Source organism: Oryctolagus cuniculus, chromosome 19 (assembly GCF_964237555.1).
Source record: "Oryctolagus cuniculus chromosome 19, mOryCun1.1, whole genome shotgun sequence".
Classification (NCBI taxonomy): Eukaryota; Metazoa; Chordata; class Mammalia; order Lagomorpha; family Leporidae; genus Oryctolagus; species Oryctolagus cuniculus.
In genome coordinates, this window is record NC_091450.1 from 34883377 (window position 1) to 34891377 (window position 8001).

The 8001-nt window shown below is 40.1% G+C and overlaps 1 long non-coding RNA gene across 1 annotated transcript; it reads left to right on the forward strand.

Moving 5' to 3' along the window:
• The first annotated feature begins 4146 nt into the window (after window positions 1-4146).
• Window positions 4147-7450, forward strand: LOC127489581 (uncharacterized). The gene is made up of 3 exons (XR_007917479.2): window positions 4147-4294; window positions 5987-6134; window positions 6684-7450. It is a non-coding gene; the product is annotated as an uncharacterized lncRNA (long non-coding RNA).
• The last annotated feature ends 551 nt before the right edge of the window (window positions 7451-8001 follow it).

Genomic DNA, 8001 nt, shown 5'->3' on the forward strand with positions numbered 1-8001 from the left:
GGACTCAAGGACCTGCTTTGAAAGCAAAGCATGAGATCCTCACAAGGGAAAGGATCTCAGAGGATAGTTGTGACATCGTCCTCCCAATGCATTCCAAGGGAGAAAATGACTTGGCTTAATGGACTTTTCTGTGAGTTGCATGGCTGCTGAGCATGGAGGAGGCAGTGCTGAAGCACCAAATGTATTAATCCTCTAACTCAGTGTTTTTGAAATTACAGATACATCAATTCTGAGGAGCTTAATGAATTTAAAAAGGGTATTTTAAAAATTCTTACCAGATACCTATCACACAAAATCTATTCATGGATTTCAACTTTTTGCATCAAAATAAGCTTATCCTTTTATATAATTTTTTGTGAACATTTTGAGTACCCGGTGTGTTTCAAATAAAATAAAATATGATATAAAGTGGTGTGTAAGAGAAGTATCACCCATTATTTTCAAAATAGTCTTTAAGGCTTTTTAAGAAAGATGTATTTATTTATTTATTTATTTAAAAGGTAGAGATACAGAAAGAGAGAGGTGGAGACACACAGAGATCAATCTTTCATCTGCTGGCTCACTCCCCAAATGTCTGCAATAGCTGGAGCTGGTTTGTTCTAAAGCCAGAAACAAGGTATTCCACATGAGTGCAGGAACACAAGTATTTAGACCATCTTGTGCTGCTTTCCTAGGTGCATTAGCAGAGAACTGCATCAGAAGTGGAGCATCCAGGACTCAAAGCAGTGCCTGTATGGGATTCTGCCATTGCAGTCAGCACTTTTACCTAGTACACCACAACACTGGCCTCTCAAGGATTTATGTTAAGCACAATGAGTGATTTTTAAAATGCTTTGTATGTTTATTTTCATCTATTTGAAATATAGAGTGATGGGGAGGGGAGGGAGGGAGGGAGGGAGGGAGGGAGAGAAATTCTATCCACTGGCTCATTCCCCAAATGCCTACAACATTGTGACTGATCTAGGCCTAAACCAGGAACATGAAACTTTATCTGGGTCTCATGTAGGGTGGCAGCTATTATTCCAGGATGCATTAGCAAAAAGCTGGAACAGAAGCAAAGTACACAGGACATGAACAGGCATCCCAATATAGGATGCAGGTGTCCCAAGAAGTGGCGTAAACTGCTGTACCACAATACCCACTCCTGAGTGTTAAACATTGTAAAGACACATTTGGTTTTAGAACTTTTTAAAAGTGTTTTTTATTTGAAAAGAAATAGAAAGAGCATGAGAGCAAGAACGAGAGTGAGCAACACACACACACAGAGAGAGAGAGAGAGAGAGAGAGAGATCTCTTTCAATAGTTCACTTCTCAAATGGCCACACAGGTGGGGCTCAGCCAAGCTGAAGCCAGGAACCAGGAACTCCATCTGGGTCCACCATATGGGTAATATGGGCCCAATACTTGGGTGATTGTATGCTGTTTTCCCAGCAAACAAGTCTACCTCCATAAGATTGTTAAATAGGAGTTAGGATCACTCTGAGTAATTGCTGATAATGAGTCAAGGAGAGTGTTGCCTCAGGTGCCTGAGAATGGACAATAAGGCCCATTCATAAGCCCAACAATAAGTCCTGTCTCCACTCTTACAAAGAGCTTTCTATTTTCTTCCATCATTTCCACCCAAACTCTCTCAATGCCTCCATCTGGAAAAGGAATTTTTTCCTCACTCTTCCATGGTGCAGTAACATGTGGTCTTGATGAAACATGGTGCAGGCTGGAAAAAAAGCCCTCAAGGGTTCTTCATTCCTCCATTACTTTCTCTTCCTTCTAGCTGTAGGGCTCTTGGACTCTGTTCCACCTGCTTCCTTCCCACATTCTCCTTCTTATGTAATTCTCAGGCAGGTGCATTGAGGTAAAACTGAAGTTCAACTGAGGGCAGACATAGCAAAGGTGTTACCAATGTGCTAAGAGAGAAATGGTAATAAAATAGTGGTTAGGATTGCCTTTTCTCCCTTTACAAGTTTAGAGAAGGCACATTTCTAGAGAGCTTTATTTATGCCTAAGATAAGTGCTTTGGCCTCCACTTTGTGTAAACAAATTGTGCGTGCTTCATCTATCCTGTGAATGATCAGGTTCTCTAATTTACCAAACTCCAGCTGGGTTCCTTAATGCTTGTTCTGCACTAGATTTCAGCCCTGGTCTGGAGGACTTGCTTCCTCAGCACCTCTCTGTGTATATTGCATACAGATTTTAGCATTAGATTTGAGAATGACTAGCATCACATGTAGTTAGCACCTCTATTTTTTTGAATGATTGTGTTTATTTATTTGATGGGTAGAGTTACAGAGAGAGAGAGAGACAGAAAGGTCTTCCATCTGCTGGTTCACTCCCCAAATGGCCACAATGACTGGAGCTGGGCAGATCTGAATCAAGGATCCAGAAGCTTCTTCCAGGTCTCCCACAGGGGTGCAGGGGCCCAAGCACTGGGGTCATCTTCTACTGCTTTCCCAGAACATACCAGAAAGCTGGCTGTGAAGAGGAGCAGCTGGACATGAACTGGTGCCCATATGGGATGCCAGTGCTATAGGCAGAGGCTTAGCCTACTATGCACAGCACGGGCCCCATAGTTAGCATCTCTGTTTATTTGAAATGGGGGTCCTCTCTCTAGGGTGTAACTTTAGCAGAGTCTTTTGTGACAATTACTATCAGGTGACCACACATAAAAACCATTCCTTTACAACCTCTCAGCTTTATCGAATTTGGTTTAGCATTGACACCAGTGACTGTATCTTCATTATTCTTCTTTCTGTGTAATCAAGATATATTTATGAAAACATCGCTGGTCAATCATGTTTTATCTGTCCCTCACTGCCATGTTGGATTTGACCAGGCTTTTGATCTAGTCACACAATGGAAGAGAAGTATTTGATAACCAGGAATCAGTGTCAAAATAACTTTTTGCCATATTTAAGGAAAAAGAGGTTTTAAAAGTGGTCTAGGGGCCAGCACCGTGGCTTACTTGGCTAATCCTCCACTTGCAGTGCCAGCATCCCATGTGGGCACCAGGTTCTAGTCCCAGTTGCTCCTCTTCCAGTCCAGCTCTGTCCTGTGGCCCAGAAGGGCAGTGGAGGATGGCCCAAGTGCTTGGGCCCCTGTGCCCACATGGGAGACCAGGAAGAAGCACCTGGCTCCTGGCTTCAGATTGGCGCAGCACCAGCCATAGCGGCCATTTGGGGAGTGAACCAATGGAGGGAAGACCTTTCTCTCTGTCTCTCTCTCACTGTCTATAACTCTACCTGTCAAATTAAAAAAAAGTGGTCTGAGGACTTCCCAAATAACCAGCTGGTCAGTCTGAGGTTGCCTTTTTGGAATCTATTTCCTTTCCCCAAACAGGTTCACCACATCTTTGCAGGGAGAGAAAACACTGTTTACCTGGAGTGAAAAGTGACTTGAGTGGGTGCTGAGACTACCTGTTTTCCCCAGGAGGTGGAAGCTCTACAAGAAGAGGCTGCAACACTTTTCATGATGGCATTCACCACTCTAACAGCTAAGCCAGTAGTGGAGGGCACATCACCAAGGGTAGGAGCAGCCCTGCTATGGTCACCAAAATTTGTTAGTTGAAGATCAGTCACTGTCCCTGGTGTTAGTCAAAATGATAAGGCCAGACTATGGAATAAAGGAAAGAGAACATTTAATCTGTTGACAGATGAGAGTATAACAGATATCAGTCTCAAAGACTACTGCTCTTTGAGATAAGGATGTTTGGGGGAATTATAAAGGAGCTACAAGGAAAAGGTACTGACATGGCAAAATCATGAAACTGCACCAAATCTCTGGTGTAGGTACCATGGCTTATCATCAGATCAATGAAAATGTATTTCTTCTGTGGCTCTTGAGGGCCACAGGTGGTGAGTTGAAGGCATCCCATAGACAAGTCATGGAGAAGTCAAGGTCAATCTTGGCTTGTGGAATTCCTGGGATGAGAAAGTCACTACTCCCATGTTGAAGAATGATTAAACAAGAGCACTCTGTTAAAATTAACTATGTTATGACTGTTGCAGAAAGCCTGATAAGTTGCTTGCATATGTTGTTAACTTCTGTGTTGCCTTGAGCTGCAGCTGGTTATGTATAAATATCTCTGAGACGCTGAAATAAATGAGCCTTGATCAGTTCATTTGTCTTGGCTCCATTCTCTGTGCCCTTGTCCCTCTTTTCGTTCTCATACCCCCCTTCAGGTTCCATTTGACTGGTGTGGCTGGACTGCACAGTGAGTTAGATCTAACCTGACCAGGTTTCCCTGCTCTGGAAAAGAAGTTGAGATTGGCAGCAAGGAAATTTGTGACTAAGCACAGTGGTAAGTAGAAGCAAGGAGTCCAACTCTGAATTATTAGCTTCTCAGCTTTAAATTTAAGTACTAAAAATTGTTGGCTTATCTTGTTTTATACCTGTTACACTGTCACCCATTGAACTGAGCAAATTGAAACTTGTAGAAGCTCATAGCCTTCATGGGAACACAGGAGTCTCATTTCTATACAGACCCAATGGTTAACATAAGTTGGTTTTACATGGACCCACACCCTTCATACTTTTTAATTTTGCACATTCCTGACTCTACTAAGACACTGGTTCATCTTTTAGTTCTCATTGTCTTTCTAAAATCCCAAATCATTTATGTAAACACTTCTGCTCACATCTTCATATTTTCTAGTACAGTGCTATTTTACTAATTAAAAATCTGTCCTCATCAAGTAGATAACATCTGGGTTATTTATCTTTCACTGGAGCTTCTTTTGAATCTAATAAGAGGCTTGGGACAGAGTGATAGATGGCTTTGGAATTACCAACATCTCCTATCATAGAGTGGATCCATGAAAGGTATTGAAACCATGGTTCTCAACATCTTATCTGCTCTCACATTTCCAGCTTCCAATGCACTGGTCAATGAATTACTTCTAAACAAAGCATGAAAATATCAGTATTTATTAAATAATGTACTCTGGGTGGAGCATTCATAAGATATTCATGCATTCTCTTCTGTGTAGCCATTGAGAAAAGGATATTATTTTTGAAATGTTGAATAACATAGTTGAATCTGGTTAGTCTTATTGTCCCAGCTCTCTGGACCACACAGAAAGGAATGGGAGATGTGCTGAGTTGAAATGAAAGAAATAGTGGCTCACAGAGATGCAGCCACAGAAACTTACTGACTTGCATCCTAGAAAGAAGAGATCATGAGATAAAGAGCAATCCCAAAGTATGCTAATAAATACAGTGTGCCTCTTGTAGTGTGTGGCAGAGAGACAAGTATGATTAGCTGGAAATGATGATGATAATCAAGGGCTCTGCAGCACTACCAAATGCTTCAAGAGCCCAGTGGAAAAAGCGGCCAAGCTCTTTCAACTGGCTTGAAAATATTTCTCACCATCTATACTTAGCTCTCTCCACTGATCTCTGTCTGGGTTCATTTGTGTCTAGTCACTTGGTATTCAAGATTGTGGATTTACTGCATTCTGCTGTTCCCTCTGCATCTCTCATCATCTCAAGGAGGGTTCACCCATCGCTCAGGATGCAATCTTTAAAGTCATGATTCCTGGAGCATCTTACAGAATGGCAGTGTGAAGAGCTCAAGATATCTATACCTGAAAACTAATAGAAAGTAACTCCAAATTATTTAAAAACCCACCACTTAAAGTCATTAGAAATAGAACCAATGCCATATAATTAGTGAAGTTTCACTAGTACTTGGAATTCAATGCAATTCAAATACAGTAAATACAAAAAGATCTACGGACAACTCAAAGCAAAGATGCCAAAAGTTAGTGACAAGGAACTACTGAAAGCAAAGAGAGAAATAAATGAACCTCTTTTATTTTCCAAAGGATCCTTTCAAGCAAGACACCAGTATAATTAGTAGTTGACTCTTCAGCAGAAATAATACTGATCAATGGGGCTGGCACTAAGGTGTAGTAGGCTAAGCCTCCACCTGCAGTGCTGGCATCACATATAGACTCTGATTCGTGTCCTGCCTTCTCCTCTTGTGATCCAGCTCTCTGCTATGGCCTGGGAAAGCAGTAAAGGATGCCCCAAGAGCTTGGGTCCATGCACCCTTGTGGGAGATCCAGAGAAAGCTCCTGGCTCCTGGTTCCTGGCTCCTTGGTTTGGATCAGCACAGCTCTGGCTGTTGCAGCCATTTGGTGAGTAAACCAGTGGGTGGAAACCCTCTCTCTTTGTCTCCTCTATCTGTAACTCTACTTCTCAAATAAATAAAATATTAAAAAAAAATTGGATAAGATTCCTGCCTTCAGTTAAAAAAAAAAAGAAAGAATACTGGTGAGAAAGAACTGGGATAACTTAATGTCAAAAAAAGAAAAATCAATGAAGAATCACATATACAACACAGCTGACTTCCAAAATCAGAAGTGTACCTAACTTAACAAAACTGATGGAATTTATTGCTGGCAGACATTCTTTATAATCAATGCAAAAGTGTCTTCTTTTAATTTTTAATTAAAATTCATACAAAAAAGCACATGGTAGCAGTAAAGTATACAAAGCATAAAAGGCAGTAAAGCTGCATACTTATCTACTTTCTTCTCTTAGAAATTGAAATGAATATTCTTTAACTTATAATGAAAATAGGAAAGTCACACAGCCAACATACTTAATTATTAAATCCTATATGTTTATGTAGATAATATAAAATAAAGCATCCACTCTTATCACATTTGCTTATCATTTTACAGGAGAATCTAACCAGAATGATCTGGCTGCAGTAATGGTGTCTGGATTGGAGAAGAAGAAGTAGAGTCGTCTTTATTCAAAGATAGTATGATCTTACATTTAGAACGTCATAATATTCATTAAAAGTATTGAAGTTAATAAGTGAGTTTAGGAAAGTAACAGGATATGAAATCAATATACCAGTTTTAATTTTAAAAACCTATTTAATTTCTGTCCATAACAAATGAACAATCCAAGAGTGAACATAAGGAAACAATTTTGGTTAGAACAGAATCAAAAGTAAAATGCTCAGGAGTAACTTTGATGAAAGAAATATGAACTTGTACAATGAAAATGTCAATACATCCTGCTGAAAACAAGTGGGTGTTTTCTAGGGTCTTTACCTTTCTAGGGGTAAAAATGGATTGAGTTACTTATCTTTTTATTATTAGATGTGGTCCCTACACAATCAAATTTACACTGATTCTCCGTTTTCATGGATACAGGACTTCCTATCAACCACCAGATATGTAAGCATCTGCAGATATCACATCAACAGCTGTTTCAGAGGGACCTCTGAGGTCCAGGGCTCTGGGAAGGAGATTAAGAATTTCACAGTCTGAAGCAAGAGGACTATGGGAAGAACAGGGCTCAATTGTCTGGATCTTCAGAATAGAATCACTGAGGGACAATTACAGGACCGGAGAGGACATTGGAGTTTGAACAAGGCAGAGCATACAACATAAAAAAGAGAAAATCAAGGTTAGGTCTGGTGCCAGAGTCAAGCCTGTCACACCCTGATACATTCACCCTAAATTTTGCACTCCTTTTACCCCACCCTCTAATCTACCACTCAAGCCTATATTCAAATCTGATCACTCAAGCCAAGAATTTTCCTGTTTGAGGAGGAAACTCAGTGTGTAGTGGGAGCTCTGAGTAACCATTGTGCCAAACTCCACTGTGCAAAACTCCTTGCCTATATTGTGGCATAACCCAGGGAAAGAAAACTAAAGTTTGGATCCATTATACCCCTCCTCCCAAAAAAACAATAAATTATTTGATAGACAGGTATATAGATGATAGACAAATACATACATAAATAAAACTTAATGTTTTCTGGGCAAATAGTGGTCAGATATTGGAGTTTAATTTGGCGCAAAATTATGGAGCACTGACTCTACTTTTATTTTACTAGATACCCTAAAGCAGTGTTTCCCAGTTAGTAACATATTCCCATGAAGACTCACAAATTAGTTTACTGGATGAGAACAAATACTTTAAAGCATTATCATATAAATTTGTTATTTCCTAACAAAATGAAGTATGATGGAGTTTTTTATG